Source organism: Sorghum bicolor, chromosome 4 (genome assembly GCF_000003195.3).
Source record: "Sorghum bicolor cultivar BTx623 chromosome 4, Sorghum_bicolor_NCBIv3, whole genome shotgun sequence".
NCBI lineage: Eukaryota > Viridiplantae > Streptophyta > Magnoliopsida > Poales > Poaceae > Sorghum > Sorghum bicolor.
The window spans coordinates 58,734,236-58,748,630 of NC_012873.2; the positions used below are offsets into that span (position 1 = coordinate 58,734,236).

Below are 14,395 nucleotides of genomic sequence, written 5' to 3' on the forward strand. Positions count from 1 at the left end.
AAATTTTGAGTTTTTGGATGGAAGCCTACATCGCAGGCTCATATTATTTCCATATATGAACACGGTGTTTGGTTTGCATCATGATAACGTCCGCAATTATTCGATCCTGTATCCGAGCCTGCATGCTTCGTTTGGTTAATGGTAAGAGCAAGTTTACGTCCACTTGCTAGTTATAATATTCTTTACAATCTTCTTCCAGCCTATCGCCTATCTATACAATAGTTAGCTATTCACTATTAATATATGATTTACTTATCTCTCTTATAAAATTTATTGATTCTTGTGCCTAAACTGGCTGTAAATTTACAGTCTGCTTCTCTTTTTTTTTCTTCTTCTTCACCTAAGCATTTAACTATGTTACAGCTCATTTGTTTCCCGATCGTTGTGGCCTGTGGGGAATACGATGCGACCCACCCAATGCAATGCAACAGATCAAGCGTTTGTGTAGTACTAGTGGCAGGCGCGCGCCTTCACGCGCGACGGCAAAAGATTTTAGAAAGGAGGCAATTAGTACTATACAGTAACCAAAAAAGATAAAAGAAAAATTAGCATTACTACTATACAGAAATCAAAGGAGGAGGGAGTTAAGACTATATAATGATACCAAAAAGGAGAAAACTTGGAAATTTTTCTATAATTCCATCGGCACATGTTGTATGCCATCTAACACTTATGTGTACAAAAAGAATTCTAACGCATGTTTGAGAACACAACTCTAAATGCCAATAACATGTCCTCCATCACTTGACATAACTCAAACCGTTAAGAAAGTGGGCAAACTTTGTCCCGTTTAGTTTGCTGCTAACTTTCTCCCAGTTCTTGATAAGATCAGGAAGAGGTCTCATGTGAATTTTCACTAGCCTGCTTATCAGCCTCCTCACCGGGACTCTGAGGAAGTCTTGCACCTAGGATAATGCCACGTGCCCAAGAGATGTCATTAATGTAAAATGAGCTGTGAACAGCATATGCTCAGAAGGATATTTGGGACTAACAGAACAAAGCTATGTCAGTAAACTGTTTGAAACTGTTTGTGTATTCAAGTTACCTCTTCTTTTGAGTGAACACGAGACTTTTGAGTTCCATTCAACTGCTTTGCATCTGTCATAGTCGTTGGCCAACAAAGATATAAGCCTGCACAATGTGTTCCCCCTGAATAGAAATATCATGGGGACATCCTTTTTTCAAATAACTAACTATATCGTCTTCAGGATGTTCCAAAATTCCCTGGGAAAACACAATATTGGAAGTTATGGCCAGGCACATATTTAACATCTGGTAGGCGTAAGCATAACTCTAATCATTCTGAAAAAACGAGCAGAACAAGCTTTGACAATGGATCATTATTGTGAAGTGTTAACGAGCTTGGATGGTGAACTTTGCTTAGTGTAGAGTTTTAAGACCTGCAACCTGTAGGCATGTATGTAGTTGGCAGCTGACACATAGGGCATAGCTTTGAGAAAAACAACCATACATGCAGTATGATACAGTTGAATTCTAGCTATTAGTCTTGTAGAATCCAAACATGGCAAGGGAAATTCATATAAAAAGGTTTGCCTATGTTCCACCTGCTAGAATTGTAGTCTATAGCACAGTGCTAGTCACCACTGCCAAGGACTCCACATGCTATGTTGCTTTTTCTTTCATTTACAAAGCTATAGTTCAAGTATATGATTAAGCATCCGCATCAGTCCAAATGCAACTGTGCAAACATTCTTTGCTTTGCTGGTGAACGGGTGACTTGAAAATGAGAATAAAAAAAACATAACAGAGCGATAATATATCATAACATATGCCGATGGATTGTCATTTAGACCTTGCTAAAATATTTGGCATAACATTAAACGTTCAATGATTTTGGGATATACATGACACTCAAGCAAGGAGAATGGTCTTCTTTTCTGACATTATTAACAATCAAATCCATGGATATCGTTGGCAGACAATGAGATAATTGGTTAACCATGAGTTTTGTGTATAATGATGACTAAAGCACCTCATTACAATAATGAGTTTTATGAAATCAGAAACCAATAATAATGCATTATCTGACAAACTGAAAAACCAAACGATGAACCTAAAATACAAACTTAGCAAATAAATCTAGAGCACTAACATGGTCTGAACAGTGTAAAAATTATTGTCAGCACCAAAATAAAAAACGATGTGAACCCACAACTCATTGGCATCCTCAAGGAAATTATTTTTTCGGTTAGATCATGTGCACCTCTGCAGCTGATTTATTTTTCGATTTGAACTCCTGATCACATTTCCTTGGTGCAAAGAGGTGGAGAACATAGGCATGAGTTAGACTCTGTAAGAAAGCATCATGGCGCCGATTCGAATACACCATTGCCGCAAAGGATAGAGACAAGGCTAGTAGAATTCAAATAAACACCATAAGAATTTGCAGGAATGAGGATCCAAGAACATGCAAACCTGGAACCAACCAATGCACCTAGGGCAGAACCTCCAACTGAAGCAAGGCAAAAATAGGAGGGCACACCTATCAATCCAAACTGTTTGGTCCAATCTCCAGCAACATGTTTCATGTGTGTGTATCTTATTGACTGAAACAAAAAAAAAATCTACTAAGAAGCATTATGCTGCTTTGAACTTCGAACCCTTTCAAACAGCAAGCAAAATAAAAATTAGAAGAAAAAGGAGGACAGAACTATAGCTAAGTATTATGTAGCTCTAAATTCCAACTACCATTGCAAAAACAGACATCATAGTTTTTGTTTGCAAGGGAAAAAACTCTTGGAATACCAAACAATATATTTCCATAATAGACCCGGAACAGAAAGTATAATAGATGAAATGAAACCAATAAAAATAATACCCATATTCAGTTGATAGATACAAAGGTTTTTTTTGCAATATAAATACTTGCAATAGGTCGCAAATCACACCTAAACCGAATACAACAAACCTTAAAAAATAATCATCAATTAAGATGTAACTGGGCATGAAAAGCACATCATTTAGTATAATTAGCAGATCATGTGTAGTACCTCACGAGCGAAAGAACATTAGAAGCTCTTATGTTTAGTACATAAATAAAAAAAAGATTTTCTGACCTAAGCAAACATTAGTAGAGTGGAAAGGAGTGGAGAGCGTACTACTCATCGTTTGTCGCAATGAAAAAGAGAAAGATTTTTTCTTAATGAAAATAGGATTTTTAAAGGCCTCAGAAATATATCAACCATCATTTATTCATCAACTTGGAGCTTCGAGGCATGGTCACAATGGGGTTACTCTCATAAATTGCACAGTATATGTAGCAGATCATGCCTAGTACCTCACAAGCAAACAAACATCAGTTCATATTCTTAACAAATAGGTCTAGAATTTTCATCATAGGCCAAAGAAGTGAAAAGGTTTAGGAATCGAAGCCAACATAGGGAAAAATCAGAGAGAGAGAGAATCAAAATCACAAAACGAGATAAAATGGGAGCACCTGGGACTGCTCCTTCTAAACTGCAGCACCGTGGAGGGCTGTGTCCCGGGTGCGTGTATCATGCTTGGCCAATGCAGGGTCCCAAGCGGTGCACCAGGGCACAAGGGAGAGAGGGAGAGAAAAGAAGGCACTGGCAAACGGCGAGTGGAGAGGGAGGCACTGAGAAGGGCAGCCGTGGGGACATGCACCACAAGGGTACCATCGCCGGTGCCCGCGTCCGGGGAAGAGAGGGACGGAGACGCTGCAAGCTCCCAAGCAATCAAAACTGCTATTGGCCCTCAGTGTGTTAAATCGTACCACCTGTGCCTGATTTGTAGATAACGATGAAGGAATTCATGCATGGAAGTGCTATGTGCCATCATTGACAAAGTTTAGATGCAGTAGTAGTTAAATACCAAGCGTAGAACAATGACATATTAAATGATTCATATTAGTCAATCTATTTTTTTATGTATCGATTATTGAGGTAACCTCTGTTGAACCAAAATTGAGGAGCATGGTAGATTCTTGCTGCTAGAAATCAATAGAAACATGCACATGTAAAAACCATGTATCAGTCATATATCATCAGCAGACATATGCAGGCAATGAGTCGAACATCAAATGTATAATAGAACCATATACACGATAATAGGATAGTATATCAGGAAGAGGATTCTCCTATTTATCCTACTATTAAAGGCACTTGTTATCACCAAAGAAGAATGAAAAAGTGTACATGTTAGAATCTGGAATTTATTCAGGCTACAACAATATTTCAATCTCAGTTTCCACTAGCTTTCTTTAAAATCTGTAAAACTTTTCAGTGTATATCCATCCTCTACACCCCTTTATATATCCATTGTCATTAGAAAGTAATTATAATCTATTCCGAAGAAAATTACTAAATATTATACTATTCTGTAGGTATGATTGTGTTTGACTCACCAATACTATGCAGGAGCTTCACAGTAAGCATGCATCGAATGAAGGCAACAAATCTGGTGTTCGTAGAGGAACCCTAAGGAAGAGTAGGAAGAAAGCTGAAATATTAACATCGTAAAACAAAAAGCAAAAACCAAATCAAAAGTAGGTAGGTAGGGTTTCATGGAGGAGCAAAACACAAGGGCCACTCGCGTCGTCGCGCCGCTGCAGGTTGTGCCGCCGCCGGTGTGGGAGGGAGGGGAGAGAGGAGGAGGCACAGGAGGAGGAATAGGGCAGCCACGGCGTGCTGCTCGCGGCCGGTGCCGTCGCCGTCGCCCCTGGCGTTGGGAGGACGAGGGAGGAGCCCCACTCGCGTCGCTGCAGGCTGTGCCGCCGCTTGGTGCCCGCTGCCGACGCGGGAGGGGAGGGGAGAGAGGAGCTATTCCGAAGAAAAATACTAAATATTATACTATTCTGTAGGTATCATTGTGTTTGACTCACCCATACTATGCAGGAGCTTCACAGTAAGCATGCATCGAATGAAGGCAACAAATCTGGTGTTCGTAGAGGAACCCTAAGGAAGAGTAGGAAGAAAGCTGAAATATTAACATCGTAAAACAAAAAGCAAAAACCAAATCAAAAGTAGGTAGGTAGGGTTTCATGGAGGAGCAAAACACATGCGCCACTCGTGTCGTCGCGCCGCTGCAGGTTGTGCCGCCGCCGGTGTGGGAGGGAGGGGAGAGAGGAGGAGGCACAGGAGGAGGAGGAATAGGGCAGCCACGGCGTGCTGCTCGCGGCCGGTGCCGTCGCCGTCGCCCCTGGCGTTGGGAGGACGAGGGAGGAGCCCCACTCGCGTCGCTGCAGGCTGTGCCGCCGCTTGGTGCCCGCTGCCGACGCGGGAGGGGAGGGGAGAGAGGAGGAGGCGCAGGAGGAGGAGGAGGAGGAGACTGGCCGTGGCATGCCGCTCGTGGCCGGTGCCGACGCCATCGCATCGGGCCTGGCATCGGGAGGACGAGGGAGGAAGCGGAGGAAGAGGAAGGGACACGAGAGTTTTTTTCTAAGGAGAAGCAGAAGCTGAGATATATATTGCTGGTCCGGATTCTGACGCGAAGCTAGAGATGGTCACGAGAAGCAGGAGAAGCCGCTCTAGTTGGAATCCAATCTAAACCGTTGGATGGTGAGATCGAACGGACAAGAATATTTCAGGCGATGTGGACAACGCTTCTGGTCAGGAAGCTAACGCAGTTTCACTAGTGCAAGGCGCGCGCCATCGCGCGCAAAGGAAAGCTTTCGAAGCTTGAGAAAATATGTAACATGTAGACTCCAATATAAGCAATAATGTAGGTCGATATGTATTGAGGATTTGTATTATTACAAGCATTGATCTGTACGTAGAAGACAACAGACATATGTAGGGTTCTTTAGTAGCATGCTCTGCTTGCGTGGGTATTTGAAGCCGTTGAGGCTTTTAAGTGTTGCAGGAATAATGTTTAGAACCTCATAGCTATCCTTGGCTGAGTCAAGTTAGAAGAAGTACTCGAGGAACCCCGTGGAGTATATATATCATCGATATTCTCATTGTAATTCAGAACTCTCCTTGGGAGTAGCTGATTTTATAACTCTCAGGTTCTCAACTTCAAGGGAATCAGGCCCTTTGTCTTCCGTGGCACGTGCAAAGTTCACGTTGCTCCCAAGTTAGCCATTGTTTTTCTTTTGGGGTGCTTATCATCAAAACTGGGGTGAAGTCTGAGGAAATTCTCGTTGGGCTTGTCATCATAGTGGACTGAAGTGGCACTGACCTTTTTTATGTCAGCACTTGGCTTTGCTGCCAGGGAACAATATAGACCTCAACTCATCTGCATTTGGAATAAAAGAAGAATAGAAGAATAAAATAAAGAGAAAGGAGCAATTAAAAAATTTGAGAAATAGGCCAATCTAGCTATTAGCTATGTCCGGTGACAAAGAAAATAAGGCAACTCATAAACCCTCAAATAAAATGGTAGTTCTTTCTACATACTAAACCAGGATTTGTAGCTAATCTAAGAGTAAACTAACAATGGCAGAAACAATAGTACAAAGTAAATAGTACCATAGTACCATGCAGTCAGAGAAAAGTATTGCATTGAAGTTTGTAACATGGATGTTAATGGTAAAAAAAATGGAGATTTCAATCAGGCAATTGCCTAAGTGTTCGGGATCAGGGAGCAATAACCACAAAAGTAAACAATAATTTCTCCATGGATCCTAAACTATATTCATTTCAAGAATTCTCTATCCATTTATATGTAATTAAATAAGGATATGTCATCCCATTAACATATTGATGGTTGTCATTTCTGTCTGAGCCACATACAGTTTTAGTGTTTCAGAAACCAAATGGATCTTCTACTTTTGATCTATATGTCATATGTGAAATTATTGTTTGAAAAAAGACGTAGGTCTATTTACCATGGTATGTTCGTATGCATGTAATACTTACTTCCAGCCTGCACATTGTCATAATGAGGCCGTTTTGCTTTTTCTCAGTGTTCTACCCAGCTTTGGTTATGTGGGTTTCTTCACTGGTTTTTTTCCTGCACATCATACAGTACATGTTTAGGTATCTTTAGAGCTGTTAGGTATTAACTATGGTCACAATTTCCCCACACAGAAAATAACCAAAAATCAGATGGTCTATCATCTGCAAAATTTAGGCAGGCTTTGGTTAGCCTTTCTCGAACTAATGAGGCAGAAATTTATGAACTATATATTTTTTTACTTGTCGTAAGGCCGAGCTGTCTATGTAGGAGGCTATGGTTCTACTTTCTGTCTATTTAGACAATAATGCACAAGGGTAAAATATCTGGAGATTTATTGAAGCTTATATGACGCAGGGGGATAAAGTGGAAAGGATGCAATAAAATTTGAGGGAGCTTGTTATCAGACTGAAAACCACGAAACTACTGGGATACAGTGATACAGCTAGTGTCAAAACATGGTGGCATCCAAACGCCAGGCCAATCGTAGCGAGTAATGTCTACAAAATTGGAAGCATTTTTTAGATAACATGTTATAAATAATCGTGGCTATCATAGATAGGAACTAATAGACAAATAGAAATAGGAAAGTTAATAGGTTCATATATATTAATCTAAACTTAGAGTTGAACTGGAAAAGCTTGTCTGCCCACCGCTGTGACTGCAAGTTACTGATTGACTTTGAAATACGATGTGCAGAGTAATTAGCCTCAGATGACTTTAGGAAGAGACTTGTATATCTCGCTTTGTTTACAAAAAGAACTCAAATAGCTGTACAATACTAACTACTAAATTTTAGCCTGACAAAATAAAATAAGGTTACAGTGAAGTAATTGTGGTTCTAACTTCCTGAAAGTCCGCATGGAGGTAACTTCAACTCCTATCTTGTAAAAAAAACTTCAACTCCTAAGACTCAAAGTTTTCAGGGGTGGCCCGGTGTGCTGCTTGCCCATTGCCTGAACTTCTTTCAAGTCCTCCTCATGCAGCACTATATTAGCCGTTAAAATAAATTCAGTCGCACAAGAGATAATATACACAAGATCCAAACTAATGTATCCATGGTTCCAACCAAATCAGTGTGTAAGAAAAAGTAAAAGTTGTCAATAAACGTTCACTTATTTACCTGCAGGTATCCAATCCAACACAAAAGTATGGAAGCAAAAGGATTACCCTGCAGGCCATCCACCGTGGCACCGCGTGACAGCCGCCGTGATTCGAGAGCACAAGCACCGGAGGAGATCCGCTGCCTGCTGCTGCGCACGTCCATGAGGGAGAGGGGATCTGGGGATGGTATGAAATAGGAGAAGAAGAGGGTGACATACCGGCAGATGCAACCACGGAGCTGAGCCACCGCCGCCGTCGATTGACGGGAGGACACAACACTGAGGGGAAGCCGCGCCGGCGGCCACTGGCGCAGCCCGTTCGCAGCGCTCCATGGTCGGGGATGACCACTGTGGGGGCGGACATTTTTTAGATAACATGTTATAAATAATCGTGGCTATCATAGATAGGAACTAATAGACAAATAGAAATAGGAAAGTTAATAGGTTCATATATATTAATCTAAACTTAGAGTTGAACTGGAAAAGCTTGTCTGCCCACCGCTGTGACTGCAAGTTACTGATTGACTTTGAAATACGATGTGCAGAGTAATTAGCCTCAGATGACTTTAGGAAGAGACTTGTATATCTCGCTTTGTTTACAAAAAGAACTCAAATAGCTGTACAATACTAACTACTAAATTTTAGCCTGACAAAATAAAATAAGGTTACAGTGGAGTAATTGTGGTTCTAACTTCCTGAAAGTCCGCATGGAGGTAACTTCAACTCCTATCTTGTAAAAAAAACTTCAACTCCTAAGACTCAAAGTTTTCAGGGGTGGCCCGGTGTGCTGCTTGCCCATTGCCTGAACTTCTTTCAAGTCCTCCTCATGCAGCACTATATTAGCCGTTAAAATAAATTCAGTCGCACAAGAGATAATATACACAAGATCCAAACTAATGTATCCATGGTTCCAACCAAATCAGTGTGTAAGAAAAAGTAAAAGTTGTCAATAAACGTTCACTTATTTACCTGCAGGTATCCAATCCAACACAAAAGTATGGAAGCAAAAGGATTACCCTGCAGGCCATCCACCGTGGCACCGCGTGACAGCCGCCGTGATTCGAGAGCACAAGCACCAGAGGAGATCCGCTGCCTGCTGCTGCGCACGTCCATGAGGGAGAGGGGATCTGGGGATGGTATGAAATAGGAGAAGAAGAGGGTGACATACCGGCAGATGCAACCACGGAGCTGAGCCACCGCCGCCGTCGATTGACGGGAGGACACAACACTGAGGGGAAGCCGCGCCGGCGGCCACTGGCGCAGCCCGTTCGCAGCGCTCCATGGTCGGGGATGACCACTGTGGGGGCGGACATTTTTTAGATAACATGTTATAAATAATCGTGGCTATCATAGATAGGAACTAATAGACAAATAGAAATAGGAAAGTTAATAGGTTCATATATATTAATCTAAACTTAGAGTTGAACTGGAAAAGCTTGTCTGCCCACCGCTGTGACTGCAAGTTACTGATTGACTTTGAAATACGATGTGCAGAGTAATTAGCCTCAGATGACTTTAGGAAGAGACTTGTATATCTCGCTTTGTTTACAAAAAGAACTCAAATAGCTGTACAATACTAACTACTAAATTTTAGCCTGACAAAATAAAATAAGGTTACAGTGGAGTAATTGTGGTTCTAACTTCCTGAAAGTCCGCATGGAGGTAACTTCAACTCCTATCTTGTAAAAAAAACTTCAACTCCTAAGACTCAAAGTTTTCAGGGGTGGCCCGGTGTGCTGCTTGCCCATTGCCTGAACTTCTTTCAAGTCCTCCTCATGCAGCACTATATTAGCCGTTAAAATAAATTCAGTCGCACAAGAGATAATATACACAAGATCCAAACTAATGTATCCATGGTTCCAACCAAATCAGTGTGTAAGAAAAAGTAAAAGTTGTCAATAAACGTTCACTTATTTACCTGCAGGTATCCAATCCAACACAAAAGTATGGAAGCAAAAGGATTACCCTGCAGGCCATCCACCGTGGCACCGCGTGACAGCCGCCGTGATTCGAGAGCACAAGCACCGGAGGAGATCCGCTGCCTGCTGCTGCGCACGTCCATGAGGGAGAGGGGATCTGGGGATGGTATGAAATAGGAGAAGAAGAGGGTGACATACCGGCAGATGCAACCACGGAGCTGAGCCACCGCCGCCGTCGATTGACGGGAGGACACAACACTGAGGGGAAGCCGCGCCGGCGGCCACTGGCGCAGCCCGTTCGCAGCGCTCCATGGTCGGGGATGACCACTGTGGGGGCGGACATTTTTTAGATAACATGTTATAAATAATCGTGGCTATCATAGATAGGAACTAATAGACAAATAGAAATAGGAAAGTTAATAGGTTCATATATATTAATCTAAACTTAGAGTTGAACTGGAAAAGCTTGTCTGCCCACCGCTGTGACTGCAAGTTACTGATTGACTTTGAAATACGATGTGCAGAGTAATTAGCCTCAGATGACTTTAGGAAGAGACTTGTATATCTCGCTTTGTTTACAAAAAGAACTCAAATAGCTGTACAATACTAACTACTAAATTTTAGCCTGACAAAATAAAATAAGGTTACAGTGGAGTAATTGTGGTTCTAACTTCCTGAAAGTCCGCATGGAGGTAACTTCAACTCCTATCTTGTAAAAAAAACTTCAACTCCTAAGACTCAAAGTTTTCAGGGGTGGCCCGGTGTGCTGCTTGCCCATTGCCTGAACTTCTTTCAAGTCCTCCTCATGCAGCACTATATTAGCCGTTAAAATAAATTCAGTCGCACAAGAGATAATATACACAAGATCCAAACTAATGTATCCATGGTTCCAACCAAATCAGTGTGTAAGAAAAAGTAAAAGTTGTCAATAAACGTTCACTTATTTACCTGCAGGTATCCAATCCAACACAAAAGTATGGAAGCAAAAGGATTACCCTGCAGGCCATCCACCGTGGCACCGCGTGACAGCCGCCGTGATTCGAGAGCACAAGCACCGGAGGAGATCCGCTGCCTGCTGCTGCGCACGTCCATGAGGGAGAGGGGATCTGGGGATGGTATGAAATAGGAGAAGAAGAGGGTGACATACCGGCAGATGCAACCACGGAGCTGAGCCACCGCCGCCGTCGATTGACGGGAGGACACAACACTGAGGGGAAGCCGCGCCGGCGGCCACTGGCGCAGCCCGTTCGCAGCGCTCCATGGTCGGGGATGACCACTGTGGGGGCGGACATTTTTTAGATAACATGTTATAAATAATCGTGGCTATCATAGATAGGAACTAATAGACAAATAGAAATAGGAAAGTTAATAGGTTCATATATATTAATCTAAACTTAGAGTTGAACTGGAAAAGCTTGTCTGCCCACCGCTGTGACTGCAAGTTACTGATTGACTTTGAAATACGATGTGCAGAGTAATTAGCCTCAGATGACTTTAGGAAGAGACTTGTATATCTCGCTTTGTTTACAAAAAGAACTCAAATAGCTGTACAATACTAACTACTAAATTTTAGCCTGACAAAATAAAATAAGGTTACAGTGAAGTAATTGTGGTTCTAACTTCCTGAAAGTCCGCATGGAGGTAACTTCAACTCCTATCTTGTAAAAAAAACTTCAAATCCTAAGACTCAAAGTTTTCAGGGGTGGCCCGGTGTGCTGCTTGCCCATTGCCTGAACTTCTTTCAAGTCCTCCTCATGCAGCACTATATTAGCCGTTAAAATAAATTCAGTCGCACAAGAGATAATATACACAAGATCCAAACTAATGTATCCATGGTTCCAACCAAATCAGTGTGTAAGAAAAAGTAAAAGTTGTCAATAAACGTTCACTTATTTACCTGCAGGTATCCAATCCAACACAAAAGTATGGAAGCAAAAGGATTACCCTGCAGGCCATCCACCGTGGCACCGCGTGACAGCCGCCGTGATTCGAGAGCACAAGCACCGGAGGAGATCCGCTGCCTGCTGCTGCGCACGTCCATGAGGGAGAGGGGATCTGGGGATGGTATGAAATAGGAGAAGAAGAGGGTGACATACCGGCAGATGCAACCACGGAGCTGAGCCACCGCCGCCGTCGATTGACGGGAGGACACAACACTGAGGGGAAGCCGCGCCGGCGGCCACTGGCGCAGCCCGTTCGCAGCGCTCCATGGTCGGGGATGACCACTGTGGGGGCGGACATTTTTTAGATAACATGTTATAAATAATCGTGGCTATCATAGATAGGAACTAATAGACAAATAGAAATAGGAAAGTTAATAGGTTCATATATATTAATCTAAACTTAGAGTTGAACTGGAAAAGCTTGTCTGCCCACCGCTGTGACTGCAAGTTACTGATTGACTTTGAAATACGATGTGCAGAGTAATTAGCCTCAGATGACTTTAGGAAGAGACTTGTATATCTCGCTTTGTTTACAAAAAGAACTCAAATAGCTGTACAATACTAACTACTAAATTTTAGCCTGACAAAATAAAATAAGGTTACAGTGGAGTAATTGTGGTTCTAACTTCCTGAAAGTCCGCATGGAGGTAACTTCAACTCCTATCTTGTAAAAAAAACTTCAACTCCTAAGACTCAAAGTTTTCAGGGGTGGCCCGGTGTGCTGCTTGCCCATTGCCTGAACTTCTTTCAAGTCCTCCTCATGCAGCACTATATTAGCCGTTAAAATAAATTCAGTCGCACAAGATATAATATACACAAGATCCAAACTAATGTATCCATGGTTCCAACCAAATCAGTGTGTAAGAAAAAGTAAAAGTTGTCAATAAACGTTCACTTATTTACCTGCAGGTATCCAATCCAACACAAAAGTATGGAAGCAAAAGGATTACCCTGCAGGCCATCCACCGTGGCACCGCGTGACAGCCGCCGTGATTCGAGAGCACAAGCACCGGAGGAGATCCGCTGCCTGCTGCTGCGCACGTCCATGAGGGAGAGGGGATCTGGGGATGGTATGAAATAGGAGAAGAAGAGGGTGACATACCGGCAGATGCAACCACGGAGCTGAGCCACCGCCGCCGTCGATTGACGGGAGGACACAACACTGAGGGGAAGCCGCGCCGGCGGCCACTGGCGCAGCCCGTTCGCAGCGCTCCATGGTCGGGGATGACCACTGTGGGGGCGGACATGCGCCGCATGGGGAGGCCGTTGTCGCTGCCGCCCGCGTCGGGGAGAGAGGGAGAGGGAGCGAGCGAGAAGAGGGAGCAGAGGATGGGGGAGAGAGGGAGATGGAGCGGAGGATGGGGAGGAGGGTCGCCGCCGCGCCGAGGGACGGCACCGGCTGGAGAGGTCGGGCTTCTGGAGAGGTCGGGAAGAAGGAAGATATAACCGGGAATTGATTCTAGAGCGTCGATCGCGGAATCGGACGGTCGAGAAGGTTTGGAGAGACGTGGCCACCCTGGCTGCACGGGGTGCTTCCGCTGAATGTATATGTAAATTTCAGACGACGTGGACAGCGCTTCTGGTCAGGAAGCTAACGCAGTTTGTAATACGTAAATAAAAAATCATGAACAGCAGTGGCAGTGCTCGCCCATCGTAGAGAAGAGGAAAAAGTCTACTTTAACTCCCTCAACTTTTGCGAAAGTCTGATTTTCATCCCGGAACTCTAAAACCGGACAAAATACATCCCTCAACTTTTAAACCGTGCACATTACATCCTTGACCTGGTTTTGAAAGCGGTTTTACCTTTTTCTTTTTATTTATTTTGGCTGATTTTTTTTTGAAAAATCACAGTAAATCACATAAAATAGAAAACTCAATTTTGTTGGACTTCAGATCAGTAGATCTACACATTGAATATATAATATAGTATGTTCTAGTACAAATTTTTTTTGATGCATCTTTAGATCTATGTTTTTCTGTAATTAATTAGACTAATTATAGCTACATTTTCTATGGTCTAACTGTGATGAAATTTATATGGTGAGCTAATTATTCTATGTTTGAGTTATAGTAAAAATTTTATACTCATTGAATCATGTATCACTTAGTTATACTATAACTAAGTTATACATGATCTAATGAGTATGAATTTTTTACCATAGTTTAAACATATAATAATTAGTCTAACTAAAAAATTCACCACAATTGGACCATACAAACTATAGCTATGAATTATTCTAATTAATTATAGAAAAAACAGTTCTAAAGCTACAATAAAAATTTTGTACTAAAGCATACTATATTATATGTTCACTATGTAGATCTACTTATCTCGAGTCCAGCAAAATCAGATTTACTATTTTATGAATTTTATGTGATTTACTATAATTTTATAAATATTCAGCTAAAATAAATAAAAATAAAAAAGACAAAACAGCCTTCAAAACCGCTCATAACCATGTCAGGGACGTAATATGCATGGTTTCAAAAATTGAGGGATCTATTTTACCTGGTTTTGAAGTTCAGAAATAAAAAACAGACTTTTACGAAAATT

The 14,395-nt window shown here is 42.2% G+C and overlaps 1 long non-coding RNA gene across 6 annotated transcripts; it reads right to left on the reverse strand.

Annotated features, from left to right (window-relative positions):
- Positions 508-5,456, reverse strand: LOC110434968. Of its 6 annotated transcripts, none has more exons than XR_002452602.1 (4): positions 4,862-5,456; positions 4,385-4,457; positions 1,046-3,763; positions 508-905 (listed from the first exon to the last, which is right to left on the reverse strand). It is a non-coding gene; the product is annotated as an uncharacterized LOC110434968 (long non-coding RNA). The 6 variants fall into 6 exon arrangements; XR_002452601.1 differs by having other exon boundaries at positions 1,046-1,224; positions 2,225-3,763; positions 4,385-5,453; XR_002452600.1 differs by having other exon boundaries at positions 1,046-2,567; positions 3,458-3,763; positions 4,385-5,448.